Source organism: Mesoplodon mirus (assembly GCF_964341445.2).
Source record: "Mesoplodon mirus genome assembly, chromosome: 19".
Lineage (NCBI taxonomy): Eukaryota > Metazoa > Chordata > Mammalia > Artiodactyla > Ziphiidae > Mesoplodon > Mesoplodon mirus.
In genome coordinates, this window is record NC_138995.1 from 39,678,458 (window position 1) to 39,701,721 (window position 23,264).

The 23,264-nt window shown below is 47.2% G+C and overlaps 1 pseudogene across 1 annotated transcript in view; it reads right to left on the reverse strand.

Moving 5' to 3' along the window:
• LOC309794761 (zinc finger protein 541-like) overlaps window positions 1-20,442 on the reverse strand; it is a 50,527-nt pseudogene extending 30,085 nt beyond the window's left edge. Inside the window, exons 1-4 of the transcript in view lie at window positions 20,344-20,442; window positions 9,480-9,884; window positions 5,347-5,590; window positions 1,830-3,693 (exon numbers count right to left, since the gene is read on the reverse strand). The product of the transcript in view is annotated as a zinc finger protein 541-like (transcript). The remainder of the gene's footprint in view (window positions 1-1,829; window positions 3,694-5,346; window positions 5,591-9,479; window positions 9,885-20,343) is intronic.
• Between the last annotated feature and the right edge of the window lie 2,822 nt (window positions 20,443-23,264).

The window sequence follows — 23,264 nt, forward strand, 5'->3', positions numbered from 1 at the left end:
CCCGAGGGGCTTCGGAACTTACCAGCCACACGCCATGTTCTCCTCCTTCATCGGGTGGGGGACCCGGTAGATATTTCCACCCTGAAGACGAAAATACATCTGAGCCAACATATCAGAAATGAGATGCAAGAGTGAAAACTATAAGACTTGGAAGAAAACACAGGTATAATTCTTGGTGACCCGGGAGTAAGCAGTGGTTTCTCGGATGACTCCAAAACCAAACAAAAGACAAACGTATTGGAGTTCATCAAAACTTACAACTTCTGTGCTTCAAAGGACATCATCAAGAAGTGAAAGAACAGAATAAGAGAAAGAAGTTGCAAATCATGTATCTGATAAGGGACTGTATATTTCTGTATCTGTGATACATAATGAACTCTCACAGCTCAAAAATAAAATCACAACCCAATTTAAAAATGGGCAAAGACTCTGAAGAGACACTTACCCAAAGAGGATATACAAATGGCCAATAAACACATTAAAAGATGCTCAGGATTATTTGCCATCGGGGAAATGCAAATTAAACCATAATAAGATTATCATTTCCCACCCACTAAGGTGGCTGTAATCAAAAGAACCAACTGGACAATAACAAGTGTTGGTGAGGATGCAGAGAAACTGCAGGCCTCATACACTCTGGGTAGGGATATAAAACAGCACAGCTTTTTGGAAAAGTCTGGCACTTCCTCCAATAGAATTACCCTAGAGCCCAGCAATTCCGCTCCTAGGTATTTCCAAAGAGAAATGAAAACATATGTGTAAACAATAATCTGTACACAAATGTTCATAGCAGCGTTATCACAATGGCCAAGAAGTGAAAACAACCCACATATCTATCAGCTGATGAATGGATAAATAAAATACGGTGTATCCATACAATGAACAACTTACCAGCGATAAAAAGGACTGAAGTTCTGACCCATGCTACAGCACAGAGGAACTCTGAGAACATCATGTGAAGTGAAAGAAGCAAAAGACACAAAAGGCCACGCAGCATTATGATTCCAATCACATGAAGTGTCCAGAATAGGCAAATCCATGGAGACAGAAGGTAGATGCATGGTTACCAGGGGCTGGGAGGGATGGAGAGATTGTGGGTGACAACCAAGGGTGTCGGGTTTCTTTCTGCGGTGATGAAAGTGTTTTGGCAAAGAGTGGCAATGGGTGCACAACCTCGTAAACAAACTGGATGGTGCACTTCAAGATGGCGAATTAGATGGCACGTGAATATTAAAGCTGTGAAAAAAAAAAGAGGAGGAGGTAGCTGTGGTGCGACAGGAAGGATGCTGGACCTCGGAACATCACGAAGAGACGTGGCCGAGCTCTCTGCGACCAGGACCTCATGGGCACGATGTGGGAGGACCCAAGCTGCTCCACAAGGGCGGACCGGCGCCAGGCCTGCAGCAAGGGCCAAGTCGGACTTATGGACCTGTGATTCACAACCAGAATAGACACAGCATTTCACGTACAAATATCAAGGGCAAAGGAGCTCTGCCTTTACATTCTCTGAAGAAGTGAAGGAGGCAAATCCAAAAGGAAGCGAAAGGCAGAAAGAAAGCAAATAGAAAAAGGTTAGTGAAGAAACATGATGCAAAGTGTCTCTGACAACTCTAAAGCCCTGTTCTGTTTTGTGTGTGTGTGTTGCAGGGTGGAGGGTGATGGGAGGAACCATCACTTCTCTGGACCTTCATTCCCCCCTCTGTAAACAAACTGCATCTGAGGATTTGCTGAGGTTAAATACAGTGCCTGGACAAGTCAGAAACACGGACACAGGTAAGGACGAGACTCTGCCTCCCGCATGGTCAGCTCCCGTGAGAGGGCCCTGGTACCTGGATCCTGTTGAATATCGTCAGCTTGGACTTGGAGTCCCAGGGAGGATCCGCTGGAGGCCCGGCCGACGATGAGAATGAGGCCATGGCTACCTGGCTTGGAGAAGCCGCACAGCACATATCCATTTTCACCTTCTCCTTCCGGAAGCCTGAAAAGTGCTGGGCCCTGGAGTTGCCAGAGATGAGCCTGTATCCTCGGCCCTTGGAGCAGGCCGGGCCCTCTTCACCTTTTGTGGCCCTGGAAGCCATGCAATTCTCAGCCTGGGCCTGCTTCCCTGCGAGGTGGGCTCTGGATGGCTCCTCTCCTCCTAACTGGGTCTGACGCAGGGCCCCGGGGGAGAAGATGTCCCACGGGCCCAAGGTCCCTTTCGAGGATCTCAACTGCTTGGCCAGAGAGATGTCTGGCTTCCCAGGAGGGTCCAGGGACGACACTGTGAGGGCAGGTGGAGCAGCAGCCACTTTTGGTCTTCCCTTTGTGTCCTGGCTCACGCTGCTGGGGGAGGCTTCTGTGGGGAAAGCAGGTTTGGATTTTCTACTGCGGGTTAGGGATCCCTCTGGCTCAGGGTTCACGGGGCCAGCATGGAGAAAGTCAACAGTGGGCGCCATAGGCGGGGGCTAATGTGGCCACGGCCCCTGCAGTGACTTCAGGGCAATTTGCTTGCCGTCGGGTGTGGGAAGCTGGGAGGAGGCGGCGGCACCTGGGTGTGGGAGGAGATCCGCTGGGATTTGGTGATCATCTGGAACACCTGCATCTGCTCGTGGCTCACCAGAGACTCCTGAGACCTCAGGAACAGCTGCCGGAAGAGCGGAGTGGCATCGGACGGGAGGCCGCTGGACTTTGGGCTGCCCTGGGGGACAGGCTCACCAGGGTTCTGCCGCAAGGAGTCGCAGTCGAACTTGCGCCTCTTGGAAGCCCAGGCCTCCCCTGGTTCCTTCAGGAGCGTGAGAGGGAAGGGCGGCCTCCCCTGGTGCCTTCAGGAGCGTGAGAGGGAAGGGCGGCATGGCCTCCAGACAGGTGCCCCGACTGGGTGAGGGCTCCCCCGCAGGGGAGTCGCTGCTGAGCCCGGGGCCAGGCTCGGAGCCCTCCCGGGACGACACTGCCGAGGGCTTGTGGACGACAAACATACTGTTTCCTTTGCTCTTAGGGCAGCCCGACAGGTTTCAGAGCCACTGGAAACTGTGGCTTGATGGCTGGGAACTGGCGGGGACAGTCTGGCTATGGAACAGAGGCAGGCAGGCGGGCAGGGGAGCGCCCTCGGGCCAGCTCTCCAGGGATGATGGGGGCTGGAGCAGGGGCAGCTCCGGCTCAGCTGGGTTGGGCCGCTGTTCTCCGCTGCCCACGAGTGGATGGCTGTGAACACGTCCGTGCCCGGCTCCTTCCGTGGGGGACGGGGCTCCTAGGGAACCTCAATGCCCAGGGCTCCTGGGGCCGCCGGGGTGCTGGCTGGGCCCCAGAAGGAGGACCCTGACGAGGGCAGGGAGGAACAGGCCGTGTTCCTCCCTTCGCCGCTGTCTGAAGGCCCTCCCGGGGCTGGCCCGGGAGAAGGGATCTTCTGGCAGACGATGCTGCTCATGATACAGGACAGGAGGTCTCGGTTGGGCAAGAGGGAGCTGGGGAATGGGGTTTCCGGGGGCACCAGGGACCACAGGCTCGCGGGTGCGGGCTGGCTTGCCACCTCGTGCGTATGGGGTGAGTTCCCGCAGGTCTCCTCCTCCGGGGGGGGTGGGCTCCTTGAGGATGCACAGGCCGTGCTGGACCTCGTAGTGCCAGTGCAGGGAGCGGTAGTCGCAGTAGCTCTTGCTGCAGCCCTGCTCAATGCACACAAAGGGCTTGGTCTTCTGGTGAGTGAGCGTGTGCCCAGTCCTGGAATCACATGAGGAGAAAGTTAGTGGGTGTCTTGGCGAGGGTCACTAACTGCAGGAACCCAGGTGTGTCCCCAGGGGGCAGTAGCATCGCAACTCAGAAACTGTGCTCAGACCCTATGAGGAAAGACCCCTGCTACGGCCAAAGCCGTCTGGAAGGGGGAGCTCTTGCCCTCACCCCTAAGCAAACCCCTAATCTGAGATTAAAAAAATCAGTGGGAGCCAAGTCAGAGTTCCCCAAAGTGGGTTCCTAAGGAACACCAGTCTCCAGAGTTGCTCCCTGAGGACTTGGGCTCAGCTGGCAAATAAGTTTGGGAAAAACACTCTTTACTTCTTGGAGGTTCCTAGGAGCAAACTGAAAAGCCACAGAGCACATAAGGAGAGATCTGTTGAACTTTCCATGTCTCTCAAACTTATTTGCCCACAAAACCATTTTTTTAAATAGACCCGTTTAGCATCCCCGAGAACCAGAGAACCAGAGTTCTGAGAACGCACTTGAGGAAATGCTAACTTGGGGATGATCCTTCCTTGAACAAAGAGTCTTTGCCTTCCCACAGGAGTCCTCTAGACAGTGACCTGGGAGCCCCACAGCAAAAAAAAAAAAAAAGAAAAAGAAAAAGCCAAATTTGCCTATAATTTCTGCAAACATAAATGAATGCAAGTATGTATTATATTTACATCATACTTATATCTGCATTAATATATTATAAATATAAACAAATGGGTAAATCACCCTCTGGGTTCCCAACAATCCTACTCCGGATGGTTCTAATCAATGGGACCCAGTAAATAATGAAACCCTTTCCCAAACGTGGACCCTTGGCCTCCATCTGAAGGAAGCAGCAGAGAGGGCATCTGGAGACCCACTTTCTAGCCCTGTTACCAGCTTGTGACAGGAGTAAATCATTTCCCATCCTTAATGGCGAGAGGGGAGAGGATACAATGAAAGCGGGATCCATCGAAGCGTCAGTAAAGGCTGGGCGAGCTGTAAACATGCAAGGGATCGACCTCTCCCACGTACCAGTCTCTCAGTTTGAAAGTCTGTCTCTCCTCCCTCGGCAGCAAGAAAAGCTTATCATTTCTAAGACATGAAGAACAAATGGAATTCTGCTCCTCTTGCACTGATCCTGCTTTGTAAAGTCAAGTTTAAACAAAAACTGAGTTAATAAAAGGGGGAATTAAAAACGGAAAAAAAAAGAGTGAACACTCCATTGCCATGTTCTAGAAACAGGCATCTCAGAACCCCTTATGCCCTGGTGTTATCCCAACATATATTCCTCATGGAGTGCATATCTGTTCTGCTCAGACACCTACCAGGGACTCTGAAAAGTTCTCTACAGAGTTAGCCAAACTCCCTCCATGACAAAATAGCCTCTGGAGTGTGTTTTTAAAGCACAAGGGTCCTGTCTGCAAATCGCAGCAGCATTCTCCTCACTGGAGTGAATCTGGAGGCTGGGGAGGGCGGGCTGTCCAGGGCAGTGTAGGCCCTGCCCCCCACAAACACTGGCCGTGGGAGGAGAACAGGTTGCACACACCTGGGACACCTGACGGTGGGGGGCGGTGCAGGTGGATGGGAGGGGATGCAAAAGAACCAGGAGCACGCCCAGCCCCCAGCAACCCCCTGAATAGACGTCCCGACCAGACTCCTACATACAGGTGGTCTTGACGCTTAAAGGCCTTGCTGAACATTTTGCACACGTGTCTCCTCTCCTGGCTGTGGGTCAGGTAGTGCTTGCTGAGAGGACTGGCGCTGCTGAACACCTTCCCGCAGAGGCTGCAGTCCAGGAGTGGGTTCTGAGGGGACCTGTGCTGCCGCTTTCCTTTCCTTGTGCTCCCAGACGTGGCCCTGACTCCTTCGTTAGCCTCTTTGGGCACCTTGGCCACGCCTAGCCCCAGGTCTAGACAGAGGGAGAAAGCACAGGTTATGACATCCGGGGACATCGGAGCCCAGGCGGAAGCACTCTACCACCCTCGCACCAACTTCAGCAGCCGAGTCCAACTCAGGGAGTTGGCCAAGAACCCCAACTTCAGCAGCTTCACTCGCAGAGAAGACCAGGCTTAGCACCAGGTGAGGGGGAGAAGGGACCCTGGTCAGGCCACTCCTCCAGGGCAGCACCCAAGCTTCAAGCCACACTTGGGGCGTAAGGGAGGGGACAGCAACAGTCTGAGTGCTTCCAGGACAGAGTGACTGGACAGGCAGGACTTCATGACAGTAACATCAACAGCACACTTGCAAGTGCAATCCAGAAATGCACAATGCAAAATCTTAGAAAAGTTTAAGTCCTTTCTCCCAGCCAATTCCACTCTGGGTTTTTAATTAAGGAAATTAAGGCAGATCTGTACAAATTAACGGAGATCTTGCAGTGAACTGCAAGCGAGTTAACTGCAGCATTGTTTTTCCTGGTGAAATGTGAGAAACCACCTAATAACTGACACGAGGGCAGGTGGGTGACTGTATTCTGGTCTCAATGGTCTATGGCTCAGGCATTTAAGATACAACTGTAGGAAAATATCTGATGACGTGAAAGGATGTTCATGCCATACCACTAAGTGCTGTGCCACTAACAAGAGGATTGCTGAAAAACGGAATGATCTAGTCTTTAGAAGGGACAAATAAATTTGAATACAAACAAACAGAATGGGATTCATTGGTAGCATCATGGATCAACTTAATTTTCCTTTTCCTGTATATCTGAATTTTCCATGTTTATGTACTTCTTGGGTAAATGATAAAAGGTATTTCCACGAATCACCTCATCAGAGGAACAGGTGAAGAGGCTGGGAATGTCCATGTGGGAGAGGGAGATGTCTTCAAGTAGCTGAAGGGCCAGGATGTGGAGGAGGGAGCACACTGCTTCTGTCTTGCTACAAGGGGCAGAGCTAGATTTGATGAATAAAAGGTAAAGAGAGGGACTTCCCTGGTGGCGCAGTGATTAAGAATCCGCCTGCCAATGCAAGGGACATGGGGTCGGGCCCTGGTCCAGGAAGATCCCACATGCTGCGGAGCAGCAAAGCCCGTGCGCCACAACTACTGAGCCTGCGCTCTAGAGCCCACGAGCCACAACTACTGAAGCCCACGCGCCCAGAGTCCGTGCTCCGCAACAAGAGAAGCCACCTCAATGACAAGCCCGTGAACCGCAACGAAAAGTAGCCCCCGCTTGCTGCAACTAGGGAAAGCCCACATGCAGCAACGAAGACCCAATGCAGCCAAAAATAAATAAATAAATTTATATTAAAAAGATGTGTAAAAAAAAGTATAGGGAAGCTGATTTTAAATCACTAGAGACGTAAGGACAGTGGATACAAGACCTAAGAACTCTGCAGGCTTGCTGCTGTGTTCCTAGCTCCTGGGATTCCCATTCCTGTACTCGTAGGCACACAGTAACTATTGGATGGATGAATCATGGAAGAGTTTTCTACCCCTTAAGATGGATTAGACTGCCTCACGTGATAGCAAGTTTAAAAACTGCCCTTCATCTAGGATGCAGCAGAGGCTGGACCCAAGAATCCAACAGGTCAGGGCGTGCATACTGCACTAAAGGACCCCAAATGCTAATTCTCTGTGGCTGAGATGTAGCTTGAGAGACACAGCAGAAAGGAACCTTGACTCTCATCCCAACTCTGTCTCTGGCCATTTGTCACTTAACCTGTCTGGTCTACATCTTCTTCATACGAAAAGCTGCTGTGTTGAGTGGTCGAATGATTCTAACAGTTTAAATGAGGGAAAATAGGACTCCCATGTAGGAAAGTCCTTGCCTTGATAACTTACTTTTAAAATGTTCATTAGAGGACTTCCCTGGTGGCACAGTGGATAAGACTCCGCGCTCCCAATGCAGGGGGCCCGGGTTCGATCCCTGGCCAGGGAACTAGATCCCATATGCATGTGGCAACTAAGAGTTCGCATACCACAACTAGGGAGCCCGCCTGCCACAACTAACACCTGGTGCAACCAAATAAATAAATAATAAGTATTATTTTTTAAAAAGATGAGTATTTAAAATAAATAAATAAAAATCAAATCAAATCAAATCAAATGCTCATTAGGACCTCCCTGGTGGCACAGTGGTTAAGAATCCGCCTGCCAATGCAGGGGACACGGGTTCGAGCCCTGGTCTGGGAAGATCCCACATGCTGCGGAGCAACTAAGCCCGTGCGCCACAACTACTGAGCCTGCACTCTACAGCCCGCAAGCCACAACTACTGAGCCCACGTGCCACAATTACTGAAGCCCATGCACCTAGAGCCCGTGCTCTGCAACGAGAAGCCACCGCGGTGAAGAGCCCGTACACCGCAAAGAAGAGTAGCCCCCGCTCGCCACAAATAGAGAAAGCCCGCGTGCAGCAACGAAGACCCAACGCAGCCTAAATAAACAAACAGAAGGTTTTCTCTAAAAATAAATAAATTAATTAAATGCTTATTAAAGCAACTGTTAAACTAGAGAACAAAATGTGGTTTCAAAAAAATTGGCAGGGACACTGAAAAACAGGCACATTGAGTCACTGGCCCGGGAAGCCACTTGCTCTTCCCAGAAAGCATGTGCACAAGCTCTAAAACTGTGTGTGTTCTCCGACCAGCAAGCCTACAGGGAGGAATATGTGCGAAGAACTCATCCAAGAGAAAAGTCAATGGACAAGTTATTCACAGATCCACTCTAACAGTCTATCAGGCAAGAATATGGTCCGGCAATACAATGGAATAACCATTACAATGACAACCGAATAGTCTACCTTCATATAAGAAAGCAGACTCACTAAGTTTTAGAAACTTCAAATGAATTAGACACTTAATACATCTCTGCAAAACCATGTGTACCCTAGTGGCCTCACCTACGTTTTTTAAAAATCCACGTGTGGGAGCCATGGTGGGGATTTTAATTGTTATTACTTTTCTTTATTTTCTAACTTTTCTATACAAATATATATCACTTTCTAATTAAAATATATAAGCATGTCCATTTGTATGAATCTGAATTTAAGTTAGAGAAGTGTAAAGAGTTAAAATTTAACGTTCAGTGGATTTTTTTAAATAAGGTAACCAAAAAAAAAATCCTCAAGTTTAAAACAAATTAGGAAAAATTGAACTAGATTAATGCTTTGTAACATTCACTGGGGGGCACAGACCCATATGAAAATCTGGTGAAATATCACAGTTTCTCTGCCCAGCAAAACGCACACGTACTCACCCTAGCAGCATTTTTAGGTAATTTCTGTGGTTCAGGTTGAGAACCTTAATTACTGTAACCAGGCCTGGCCCAGCACCTGCAATACCAAGGATGGCCTTGGTTTCTAGGATTTCACATTTAGCCATGGTTCCAACACGGGGACAAGGCTAACGGCCTGTCTACATTGTGTGGAGTGCGGGCCTCGGCAGTCTTTCATTCTAGCGAGCATGCAGGACAGTTCTTGAGCTGCTGATCCCAATTAACATTGACATTTGTTCTGCAGGGCTGTTCCGGATGTGGCCTTCCATGCGTGTGGTGTGATTATAAATACGAAGGAGCTCTAAGCAACTTACCCAAGAACCCATGAAGTGGGTTAAAAACAAAGGTAAACCAAAAGGTGATGTAACCAACGTCTCTGACTGTTCCACTAGTTCTCCCTTTGCTCCTCCGCTGCGGAAGAGAAAGACTTAGAACTGCATCAATGGACTGTGGGAAGGTATTCTAACAGTAGTGGTAAAAATCACTACCATCTGTCCAGTGCTTCCCAGCCTGCAAAGCACTTTTACTTTCATTTCTTCTTTTGCTTCTTACCGCTGGCACTCTGGGGGGAAAGCAGAGTGGGTATTATTGTAAGGCAGTCTGAGATTCCGGATCTGCATACTCCACCAGCGGCTTCATGGAGTCACTGTCCTTCCCTGAATACACGGACAGGGCATCCAAGTTGTCCTCCAGCATCTCGCTGGGCGCGTCAGGCATCAGGAGGCTGGGCTCCAGGTCCAAGTGGCTCAGGCCGTCGTACAGCAGGTCTCGTGAGCCAGGCCCCAGATCCCGGTTGAGGGTGTCACTGCATTTGAGTGCCTGGCTCTCGGGAAACGAAGGGAGGTGCATCTCGGATGGAAGGGTGCCCTTGTCCCCCAGGCTGCACTGGTCCATGGCTCTCCACTACCAGGTCTCAGCCAACAGCTACTCTCTAGACAAGCAAGGCTGTGTAAGGAGTCAGGGAGGAGAGAGCTCTTGGTGGTGTTTATTTCCTGAGAATGAACGAGGAGGAATCACAATTATGAGATGGCAACACACATGGTGGATAGAGCGTGGACTTGGAATTCAAACAGATCTGTATGGGGGTTTGTTCTAGGCCACTTAACAGCCACATGACCTTGGGCAAGTCACTTAAGGTCCATGAGCCCTCGTTTCCTCATCTGTAAACTGAGCGTAAGAGTACCTCCATCATAAGAGTGTTGTAAGGAAATAGCAACCGAAATGTCCATCAACAGACGAATGGATAAAGAAGATGTGGTACATATATACAATGCAATATTACTCAGCAATAAAAGAGAACAAACTAATGCCATCTGCAGCAACATGGATGGACCTAGAGATTGTCATACTGAGTGAAGTAAGTCAGACACAGAAAGACAAATATCATATGATATCACTTATATGTGGAATCTAAAAAAAGGGGGATACAAATGAACTTATTTATAAAACGGAAGTAGAGTCATGGATGTAGAAAACAAATTTATGTTTACCAGGGGATGGTGGGGGGAAGGGATAAATTGTGAGATTGGGATTGACATACACACTACTATATATAAAACAGATAACTAATAAGAACCTACTGTATAGTACAGGTAACTCTACTCAATACTCTGTAATGGCCTATATGGGAAACGAATCTCAAAAAAGAGTTGATATATGTATATGTATAACTGATTCACTTTGCTGTACATCTGAAACTAACACAACATTGTAAATCAACTATACTCCTATAAAAATTAAAAAAAAAAGAAGAAGAAGAAAAAAAAGATTGTTGTAAGGAATAAATGAAAGGATTTTGGCAACATGGTGGACTAAACTGACCTCTTTCTCCAACTATAAACACATAGAGATATGAGAAAAGACCATTTTTAATACAGAGTCAAGCTCAAGAGACAGGTAAGACCCCAAGTGCCAGCAACAATGAGGAAACTCAAAGCCACAGGTGCGAGCACAAGTTGGCCCAAGGGGAAAGTCAGACTCCAATACAGGGCCTGGAACTGTCATCCAATATGGTGGCCACCAGTCACATGTGGTGATGACACACTTGAAATGTGGCCCCGAATTGAGACCTGCTGTGAGTGTCAAATACACTGGATTTGGAAGACTTAGTACCCCAAATAATTCATTCTCATATTGATTACATGTTGAAATGAGAATATTTCGGATCTACTGGCTTAAACGTAATATGTTATTAAAATTAATTTCATCTACCTCTTTATTTTTTAATGTGGCTATTTGCAAATTTTAAATTATATACATGGCTCATATTATATTTCTCTTAAAGGGCACTACCCTGGAGGCTGGGACCTGAGGTTGTAACAAACACATGGAAAAGGAAACAGGGACTTGAGTTCACAGGCAAGGGAGACCTGGGACCCTGGAAGAGCCAAGCCATCCACAGGAAAACTAAATAAATGAAAGAAAAACACCGCACACAAGCCTTGAAAAGCATCACAAGAACTAGTTCAAAACAGGACGAGAGACAACAAAACCTAGCAGAGAAAAGAAGAAGACACAAGGGGCAAAGACTTTTTTAAAAGAAACAAATGAAACTTCTAGAAATGAAAGACTTTTAAATTTAAAACTCACTGGGAGGGTTAAACAGCAGATAAACAGTGCTGAAGAGACAAATAATGAACGGGCAGAGCAATCTGAAGATAATTCTCCCCCAGAATTCAGTGCAGAGAGAGAAACAAATGGAAAATACAAATGAAGAAGCAAATGCAAAAGCCCAACATATGCCTAAACGGGGTCCTGAAAGGGAAGAGGAGAGGATGGAGAAGACATGGTACCTCAGGATGGCGGAGGGATTTCCAGAACTGCGGAAACACAGGGCTCCAGACTTAAAGATATGATTCTTGAAGGTATATGGTTAATCATGAACAAGCACTGCAAGGCCAGAGCAGGACAAAAAAAAAATGAATTCACTCCTCGACACACAAGCAGAACTGCAGAACCCTAAAGACCAAGAGAAAACCCTAAAGACTACCAGGAAGACCAGGCAGATCCTTTACAACTTCTCAACAGAAACGAGGCTAGAAGACAAGGACTACCACCACCTGCAGAGTGAGGAAAGGCAGGAGTCAGCGCAGAACTCAATGCACAGGAAAACCAGTATTCAAGAGTCTACACAGACTTTTCCAGACAAGGCATAAGACTGTACCTTGTAGACTTTGGCTCAAACACTACCACAGGTTTTGAATCATTTAGTAAAAACAAAAAGAAAGATGAAGATTAACTTCATACTTTAAGTATTCACACTCAAAGAATCTAACCGTAACCGCCAGACAAAAGGAATAAACTATGTAACATGTAAACTAGTAGAACTGATCCTAAAAAGAAAAAGAGAGAAAAGAGTCAAAATATTAAAATCAGAAATTAAAGAAGGGACATCACTCATGATCTTACAAAATTAAAAGGATTGTAAAGGAATACTATAAACAACTGCATGCCAACAAATTAGGCAACTCAGAGAAAAACGGACAGATTTCTAGAAAGATAGAAATTACCAAAACTGACTCGAGGAAACAGACTATCTGAAAAGACCTATAAGGGTAAAAAGCTTGAATTACTAATTGAAAAACTTCCCACCCATGCCAGCATAGAAACAGTGAAAACAATCTACCTTGTCTGAACTGTGGAAAATAGTAAGGTTTACAGCAACCAAGCAAACACTTATCAAGAGAAAGGTGAATGAACCACCCCCGCTTCCCCACTCTCCAGCTCAGCAGTGATTCTGAAGACAGCACCCCCCTTCTCTTGTGGGTTCCTGGTGTGGGAGGCAGCAGACGGGACCTTGTTCTCAAAGAACTGAGGCTGTCTGTCCTGACCTGTCAAATAGCTGCTGAAGGTCTAATGAAAAGGTGTTGCCTTTGGGAGTTGCCTTCTGAGTTGTGTCTAACTCAGAATTTGCTCAGAGCAGAGAGTGGCCATGGGGAAGGCATTTGTCAAAAACATTCAAGGCAGTCAACCAGTCACTGCAGCCTGGGGCAAAGGATATTAACTGAGGCCGACAACAGACAGCACTGAAAGCCAGGGAGAAAAGCTGGAGAGTGAGATGCTTTGGGGAACAAGGGCTCTGAAAGGGCTCCACACTGGCAGTTTCTTACAAAGCTAAACATAAACAGGGCCTTACCATACCATCCAGCCATCGCACTTCTAGGTATCCACCCCAATAAGCTGAAAACTTATGTCCATACAAATGTTTATAGCAGCTTTATTCGTAACTGCCAAAAACTGGAAGCAACCAAGATGTCTCTCAACAGAAGAATGCATAAACGAACTGCGGTACATCATATAATGGGATATTATCCAGTAATAAAAAACAAAGAGCTATTGGACTTCCCTGGTGGTGCAGTGGTTAGGAGTCCGCCTGCCGCTGCAGGGGACACGGGTTCGATCCCTGATCCGGGAAGATCTCACATGTCACGGAGCAACTAAGCCCGTGCGCCACAACTACTGAGCCCACGTGCCACAACTACTGAAGCCCGCATGCCTGGAGCCCACACTCCGCAACAAGAGAAGCCACTGCAATGAGAAGCCCGTGCACCGCAATGAAGAGTAGCCCCCGCTCGCCGCAACTAGAGAAAGCCTGCGCACAGCAATGAAGACCCGATGTAAGCTGTAAGCTGCCTGCTGAATGTTGAAGGCCTGTCCCAACACTCACCCAGATGTCAACTGCAGAGACTGTGAGTTGTTTGATGTGGGGTTTGTTTGTTTTGCTTTGAATATTTAAGGAAATCTCTGTCAAATGTCTCTTTGGACACTTAAGGAAATCTCTGTCAAATCTCAGAAGAGAGACTTCACTGACCACACATGACAAAAAATACAGTCTTTCTAAAAATAGCCTAGAGAAGTCACTAAACGAACAAACAATTAGAACCCACACTGGACAACAGCAAAGCCTGGGGTGGAGGTGCGGGGGAGATCTGATTCCCAGAGGTACCATATTATAATATTCAAAATGTCCAGTTTTTCAACAAAAAGTTATGACATATGCAAAGTATGGAGAGGGCCATCCATTTCACATAAATGGCATCAAACAATATGCAGCCTTTTCTGTCCGGCTGCTTTCACTAAGCATAGCATTTTCGAGTTTGATCCCCCCCTTGGGGCACATATCATCACTTTATTCCCTTTTATGGATGAACACTATTCCACTGTGTGGATAGAACACATTTTCTTCATCCATTCATCTGCTGATGAGTATTCGGGTTGTTTCCATTCTGGGCTATCACGCGTAATTCTGTCCACAGCGAGACATTTAATAAACGCTTGACGACTCACTGATAAATCGAGTGGATCCTAGAATAACTGGAGTTTGGGCTAGTTTCCTAGACCATAGGTTTCGACTGTTTTTAAACCTTTCATGTTGCAATGGAATAGACTAGCTGCAAGTGTAACGTCTGAGTGTCACATTATGTGTCCACCTGTGTGTCTGTGTTAAGTAGCCTACTGAGGGGGCTCAAATTAAAGTTCAGTGCAGGTCTGAAATCCTGTACCAGAACTCCGGGACCCAAGTGAGTTTCAGAATTCACAATCTGAGGGATTCAGAAAGGTAAATCAATGCATACGCCACACTGTAAGTAACCGCCAGTGGGTCCAGGGCAGCACCTGGTGACCAAGTCATTCTTTCTGCATTGAAACCCTGACAGCTCAGAGTAAACAGAATAAATAAAGACAGGAACGAGCAATATGTGAGTTCAGGTGTGGCCACAAAGAGGTCTGAGCCACCTCAGCATTTTCAGAGCTTCTGGGAATTCTAAATTGCAGACAAGGGAATGTGGATGACAGAAGTTTATATTTTAAGGCAAAGTGAATTTCTCTGCCAATTCCAAAGTTTCTTCTACAGTGCTGCTCTAAAGTGTTCCCAGCACTCCAAGGGGAAAAGAGCCCATCTCCTTCACCTCCCGACTATAAAAACAAGCAAATAATATAAAACATAAAGCATTACTTAAAAGGAACATAAAGCAACATCTTCTAAAGTAAAGCTGTAAGCGTTTTCTCCTGGTCAGGCAGCACACCAAGTGCTCTTCGGGCCTTAATTCACTCACCCCTTGCAACGACCCCGAGGTCGGTTCTATCATTACTCCCACTTTGCAGAGAAGAAAAGGGACTCTGAGAGGGTAAATCATTTGTCCACAGCCACACAACTAACAGGTAGTTGAACCAGATCTTAAACCCAGATTATTTTTTTTTTTTGTATATTTTTTTTTGCGGTACGCGGGCCTCTCACTGTTGTGGCCTCTCCCGTTGCGGAGCACAGGCTCTGGACGCACAGGCTCAGCGGCCATGGCTCACGGGCCCAGCCACTCCACGGCATGTGGGATCTTCCCGGACCGGGGCACGAACCCGTGTCCCCTGCATCGGCAGGCGGACGCTCAACCACTGCGCCACCAGGGAAGCCCAAACCCAGGTATCTTGACTTTAGAGCTTGTGTTCTTACCCGCTGCACAATACTGATTCCCTATAAATTAATCTGTAAACCGCACTGCACCAATTATACTAGAAAACACAAAAGGTGCCAGTGGGGGCGGGGTGGAACACAGGATTATGTCTCGGGATTTCCCCAATGCCGAAATCGCCTTCCTTCCAACATACTCCTACAGTCCATAGAACAAACTGGTCCGGTTACAACCTCAGGCAGGCACGCCAGAAGTCCAAAGGCTGGGCTTTGACATTTACATCCTTTTCCAGATAGTAAAACAACACCCCCCCCGCCCCCCCGCTCAACCAGTACTGAACTTGCTCTTGTTCTGTCAACAGATACATTCAATTCAACAAGTTTTAGCACCTTCTATGCACAGAGCTCCCCGCTACTCCCTGTAGGGCAGGGTTTCTGGTCCCCGGGAGACATTCCCAAGCGTCCAACTACTCTTTACAAGAATTTTGTAATTTTGTGCTTTCGTTTTGAGAACAATCTAAACAAGAAAATCTGTAGATCTGGATTACTGGATTACCACTTTGTAACCCAGTAATACGACCATTTGGTTTCAATGCCCGGGCTTTGTTTGTGATTGCACTAATGCCACTGACGCTGACTAGGACTACTTTAATTGCCGCAGGCTAATGAGAAGGGGACAGAGGTGGACTGAGCTCATGATAATGCTTTTGGGCTCAACTAAAGCCAGTGGACATCATGGTACAAGTGGAGGTTTTGCTGCAGTTCAAACTGAAAAAGGGATGGGAGATCTGAGATACCACAGGGGCTGTTAAACCCAAAAGGGCCCGGTGTGGCAGTCTGCAAAGTATTTGTTTCAAGGAAGCCGTTAAATTCCAGCAAAATAGCAGCCCTCTCATTAAATTAATGTTTGTAATTTGAGTTACATTAGTTTGGTTGCTTTGTTTCTATTTGATTGGCAAATTGACTGGCTTTATGGTGGCATGAGAGCTGTAAGCTTTAGGAACTTGTGCCTCATTTTAGCATCATTTAGGCCTTGTTTAATTGTTTAAAAAACAGTTTAAGTCAACACTGAGGATCCAAAGAAATTTTTTTTTTCTTTTGAAAAAGGCCTATCGGGGCTTCCCTGGTGGCACAGTGGTTGACAGTCTGCCTGCCGAGGCAGGGGACACGGGTTCGTGCCCCAGTCCGGGAGGATCCCACATGCCACGGAGCGGCTGGGCACACGAGCCATGGCCGCTGGGCCTGTGCGTCCCGAGCCTGTGCTCCGCAACGGAAGAGGCCACAGCGGTGAGAGGCCTGCGTACTACAAAATAATAAAATAAAATAAATAAAAATAAAAATAATAAAAAGGCCTATCATTCCACGACTGGTGGGGTAGGAGGAGAAAGAGATTCTCCTGTGAAATGCTACAACCTCGTGGGAAAGTAACCCACCATAGATTCTAGACCGCAGCCATAAATCCACAATTAGGTAAATAATATTTACTGAGGCCTTGTTTGGAGGGAAGGGAGAGAACAATTTCAATATCTACCTGTTCTATAAAAATGTTTTACTCAGCCTGCAGTAAATTTCAATATTTTTCAATTAGTTACCAAGTTGAAAAATCTGTCAGAGTTTCTTTGGACAGAGTGTCACCGTCCAAAAGAACTTTCTGAGCTGCTGGAAATGTTCTAAATCTGCATTGTCCAATGACAGCCACTCAGCACGTGCAGTTAATGAGCAGCTAGAAATGCAGCTAGTGCAACTGACAAGAACTGACTAAGTTCTTTATTTTATTGAATTTTAATTAAGTTAGCTACAAATGGCTTGTGGCTACCACCTGGGACACTGCATTGAAAATAAGGTTATCCAAATTCTATTTAAAAACCTGGGGAAAAATATCTGATGCTCTGTCAACACTGAGTCCACAAAGCAACAACTGGCTGGAGCTGAGAAGCCACAGCTGCCTTTAGACACAGCATGCACTCTCCAGTTTGCCACAGTCCTCACCACTCCCTAACCTCTCACACCTGGCCATAACGCTCATCTATATGCCCTGCCCAGCCCCTCGAGACATCTGAATTTATGACACGGATTTGTGCCGTTGCCCTTGACCACCTTCTCTTCACTCGGCTTTACCAAATGAAACGCTTCCAAATAAGACCGAAACGCCCCCTCTACTGCAGAGAATACTCCCAACATAACTAAGTCTGAGATTATTTCCCCCTCCTCTGAACTCTGATAAGCACTTGTCTGAAAATCCATGTAACACTCATCCTGAATGGCTTCAAATTTTAATTATCTTTCAGGTTCTTCTATTTTCCCCCGGACTATAAGCTCTAGGATGACTTTGACTCTACCTTATGTGTCTATACTTCTTATAGCATCCTGCTGGTCACAGCACTCTGATCAAAGAAGGCTCTCAGCATCCCTTTCCTTATGAGTGACAGGATTCCATTGGGCCACCTCTCTTCCTCTTTGAGCAGCCCTAACCTGTTGGTGTGTCAGCTTTGCCACCTCCCCCTCCCCACCAAGAGCCACCTTCTCTTCCTCTCTGTGCATCAGTGTTACCAGGGAGACAGTGATCATGTCTCAGTAACATCAGGTTGTTGGGAGCTGGGAGGTAGGAGAGACTTGCAGCTTTTACCCCGCCGATGCCAATTCTTTCCTTATTTTCCCACTCCAAACATTGTTGTAAACTACAGGCTTCTTTTGTTTAACCTACACAGGGTTTTAAAAAATTGGATCAAAAAAAAAAGAAAAGAAAAAAAAATTGGATCAGATTGCCTGAATACCCCAAAAATAAAAAATAAATAAAAATTGGATCAGCCACCAACATTTTTTTTAATGGGGAGATTACACCTAGAGATATGGCTTTCTGGCTTCTCTTGAAAATGATTAGATTTGATATTCCCGGATAGGTAATAATAGGATAGAGTGAGGGACAACGGCCATCTCTGGATGGGGCAATGGCCTCCAGGTCCCACAGTCCCCACTTACCTTCCAGCCTGGCCCCCATAATAACCACCATCATAAGACTAAGAATAGCAGCAAACATTTACCAAAGCGTTATCATGTTTCAAGCATCACTGCAATCACTTATATATCACTTCATTTAATTCCCACAACATCCCTTTGAGGCATAAACTGTATTATTGACCCGATTTTATGGATGAGGTGAATAAAGTCCACACAAGTAACTTGTCCCAAATCAAGCTTAGCATTCAACCCTGGGAAGTCTGACTTCAAAGCCCTCACCCTTAACCACTCACTGTGCTGTGATTCCACGCTTGACGCTGGGATTCCTGCCCTATACTCTGCACTTACATTCTTCAGTTGAACAACCAAGGAAAACTCCTCCTCTAGCCATGGAACCAATATATAATTTTAACCGTAAGTTTCACTCATTTCCTCTGATCGCTCATTTAAAAAGCAGATATAAAGCTTATGCTGGAAAACAGAACGACATAGAGGAATCAGAAGGCTATGACTGCACTTGCCAGAGAGACTTCTTACATAGAATTAACTAAACGAGGAAAAGAGACATCAAAGTTTCTCACTCCACAAGCTCTTCCTACCAGAAAATGCAGACAATCGTTAAAATCTAGAATAGACATTTTCATAGTAAGGACAATGAGAGGACCCCCGGGGTCCTCGAGAGTCTTTCACGGAGTCTCTGAGGTCAAAATTATTTTCATAACAATATTTAGATGTTATCTGCCCTTCCCATTCAGTGAAACTTTCCAGGGGCTACAGGACTTATCTCAAAAGGCTGAATGCAGAAGCAGATATAAGACTCCAGATCACTCTAAAAATGTAAAACGGGACTTCCCTGGTGGCACAGTGGTTAAGAATCCGCCTAACAATGCAGGGGACACAGGTTCGAGCCCTGGTACGGGAAGATCTCACATGCCACAGAGCAACTAAACCCGTGAACCACAACTACTGAAGCCCATGTGCCTAGAGCCCGTGCTCTGCAACAAGAGAAGCCACTGCAATGAGAAGCCTGTTCACTGCAATGAAGAGCAGCCCCCGCTCACCATAACTAGAGAAAAGCCTGCGCACAGCAACAAAGACCGAACGCAGCACCCCCCAAAACGATGCCACTATTCTTGCTAAATTTTTTATCTTCTGAAATATAGTTTTTTAATTAAAATGTCAATTATGTTAATATATAATGGGTTTACTATTGCTATTTTTAAATGAATTAATTTTTAAAAATTTATGTTTAAACTTTTAATACAGCAAATATCAGCAGATACAGTTCACATGCACAAAAATACCCTGAGGTCTTCAATAATTTTTAAGTGTAAACGGGTCCTAAGATAAAAAAGTCTGAGAACTGCTGCTCTGAAGAGAAAAAGTCCAGCATGGCCGCATGGGTCCAAATAGGTGTGTATATGTGTCTAACCTAAAACCAAAATTCCAAACTGGTGGCCAGTAACGTGTTTTGCAAGCTCCCACACCTTGGTGTGGTCTTTAATAAGGTCTTTAAATACTTATATTTAAATACTTTAATAATTTAAAATTTAATAATTTTAATAAATATATTAAATATTTAAATAAAGGTCTTTAAATACTTATTAAATTGGTTGTCAACATTTAAAGATCAAAAAGCTTCACATAAAGACAGTGTTCTGGTTTCTTCTGGAAAAAAAAAAAAAAAGAAAGTAAAAGTTCTGGCAACACTGCCCCGACATTTCCACTTGGCCATTTCCACTGGCTGGCATCGCTTAGATGGGGAACACAATCTTAGGTTTGCCAGTCTGGGCCTTTACCTGCCCATCCCCTGCAGGTATCTAAGTTGCTGAGCTAGAGGGAAAAAAAGGGTTTCTTTGCAATAAATGATAACACATACACCAATCGAATAAATGTCTGCATTCCTACAGAGCAGTCAACATGTACGAGAAATAACCCTTTCCCTCATCTGACCTCCCAAAGCAGCAACTTCTAATGGTTTCACCATTGGTACAGAGACCCTTGCATTGATGAGAAACCCTTCTGCGAAAGAAAGGAATCCATCTGACAAAGTGGATGTCCTCAGACAAATGCAAAGGGAGGAAACTCACCAGGAGAAGTGCGAGTGAATGAAAGAACCTCGAGGGAACAGGAGGGCCCAGTTTAGGTCGCACAGTGAAGGGGGTTCAGGTGACAGACCATTAGATATTTCCTCCTGGAATGCTGGATAATCAATTCAGGACACTCATCCAACTTCTTTTGCCCTGAAAGCAGGTGGTGGAAAGGCAGGGGCAATCAGAACTTGGGTCGCCAAAGCAAGGGCACAGGTGTAAAACTGGGGGAGATTGGCAATTTGGGGAAGAAAGAAGAAAGCAATACTGAACCGGGGAGATCTAGGTAGGAAAAGGGATTTTGTCGTTAGAGGAGTTATCTTCTTTCTTTCCGTATTTTTCCTCTCTTGGGAAGGAACCTGGAGAGCTTTGCTGGGAGAAGCCTAATAGGGGTGGAACTGGTGAGGAAAAGGGGTTTTCGATGGAGAGTTGGGGAAGGCGGTTGGAAAAATAAGTATTAGACGAGAGAGAAAATGGAAGGACTGAGCTGGTTGGTTATCAGTGGAAAGATCTTCCAAACAGGGGGACTCTTGGTGGGAAGAAAGAATTTTTGCTGGAAAGTGATCCTCAATGCAGGAGAAATCTGGGAAAGAAAAAATAATTTCTTTGCTAGAGGAAGCTCCTAAAAAGGAGCGGGAGGGGCGTAATCAAGGAGTCTGGGAGGGCTCTTTGGTTTTGCTGGAAGATCCTAAAAGGAAACAAATCTGCGTCCCCTAAAGGGAGGGGGTCTCTTCAGAAGGAAAGGAGATTTTAGCACCAGGGGCCTAGAAAGCAGAGGGCGAATGCAAGGCCAAGATGCAGAAAGTGCGGAGGTCGGGTAGGGCCCGCGGCGCGAGCTGGGGAGCTGTGAGGGGGCAGTTGGGGCCTCGGGGGCGGGGCGGGATAGGAAAGAAAAGTCGGCCCGGGCCTCTAAGGAGAGTCTTCTCCAAGGGGGAAGGGGCTGCGGGGATGCAGAAGGTGCGTGACGCGGTGCGAGGGGCACCCGCCGCGCCTGCTGCGCCCCTCGAAAGGGAGATTGGGCCCCCCTGAAGAAGAAATATAAACGAATTCGATTTTAAAAGGGGGGAGGGGTTGAAGAATGAGGAAGGGGTGGGAAAGGACGGGGTAGGGAGGAAGGGGAGGGGGGGCAGGGGCAGCAGCAACCGGGTTTTACCCGACCCTGGGGTCTCGCGCGCCGGGCCTCGTGCCTTGCGGGCCTGCCGGCAGCCGCCGCCTCCCCTTCGCCGCCCGCCGGCCGGCCGGCCGGCCGGGCGCGCACGCGCAGCCGGGCCCGCTCCTGGGGCTGCCCGCTCACCCGCAGCGCAGGCGCGCGTGCGTGGCCGCTAGCCGCCTCGCGGCGCCCGAGCTTCCGGCGCGTGCCGGCCGTCCGCGCATGCTCTGAGGCTATTAGGCCGGCGCCGAGGGGCGGGGCCCAGCGGGGGGCGGGTCTTGGCGTGGTCAGGTGACCAGTGGCGGGCGGGAAAGGAGGCGGTTGGTCGCCATTTTGGAAGGAGGGCGGTTGAAGGCGGGAGAGTGTGAAGGGGCAGCGGGAAAGGAGCTGCGTGGGGAGGGGCCGGGGCCCCCCACGACCCACACACCGAGGCAAAGAGTCGGGCAGCTCCAGCCATTGTTCCTTGAGAGCGTCGTTCGGACGCAGCATGGGGAGCTGCGGCTCCCCGCGGGCCGCTCTGAGCTGCAGCCTCCCGCGATGCAGGGGAGGGGGTTGAGAGTAGGGGCCGCCCTCGCATTGTCGTGGGGCCGAGCGAGGCAGTCCCCCGTGCTCCCGAGGGGCCACCGAGGCCTTCCTGGCAGTGGGTTGGGAAGATGTGGGGCTGCAGAAGCACAAAGCGGGACGCGATCTGCTCCGCCTTTCTTTAAGCAAACCCTCCCTGAGCCACCTGTGGGTCCGGCTATGTCCTGAGCTGTGCTGCCGGACAGAAGGAAACCGGGAAGAGCAATGGCCCGGGTGGAAGGTGGGGGCGTGCTGATCGGCCAAGAAGTCTGAACCGTGGAACGACTTCGAAGGGGAATTCATTCCTTAGAAATTGCGCACTGAAAACCTATGGAGACAGCAGATTTGTGGTTGCCTGGGGGCGGGAATGGGTATCGACTAGTAAACAAACTCGAGGGGATCTGATTGGGGTGATGGACCTATTCTGAAAGTGGGTTGTAGCAATGGCCGCACAACGTGGTGACTTTACTAAAAATCCTTGTATTTTACACTTCAAATGGGTGACTTTCATGTAACTTCTATCCCAATAAAGTTTTGATGTTTGAAAAAATTGATCCCTGGGGTAGGTAGAGCAGAGAGGAGAGGAAAAGGACTGGCATTCCACTTTTGGATTCCTTCATTCAACAAATATTGTTTATGGAGTTTCCGTTTTGTTCTGAAATACCGCAATATATGAGTCAAACATCCCTGCTCTGGTTTATGTTCTAGAGCAACGCTGTCTGGTAGAGATAGAATACAAGCCCCAAGTGCCAGTCACAAAGTTTTACATTTCCTGGTAGGCATATTTTTTAAAGGTTAAAAAAAAGTGAAATTAACTTTAATAATACAATTTAACCCTAAATGTTATTTCAACAGGTAATCAATACAAAAATTTTTAATGAGATAATTTACTTTGGGGGAGACTTTACAATCTGGTGTATATTTTACATTTACAGGACATCTCAGTTCAGACCAGCCACATTTCAAAGGCTCCATAGCCCAATGCGGCTAACGGCTTTGGTAATGAACAGCAAGCATACCTTTAGTGGGGGACAGGCAAATACTTTTAGAATGCAATGTGGTTATCCTTTTTGAAAAATGTAAGGAAAGAAGGTAGAGACTGTCCGAGGATTCTATTTTATATAGGTCAATAAAAGCCTCTCTGGCAAAGTTACACTGAGCAGAGACTGGAAAGCCATGAGGAAGGGAGCTATAAAAATATGTGGGGGAG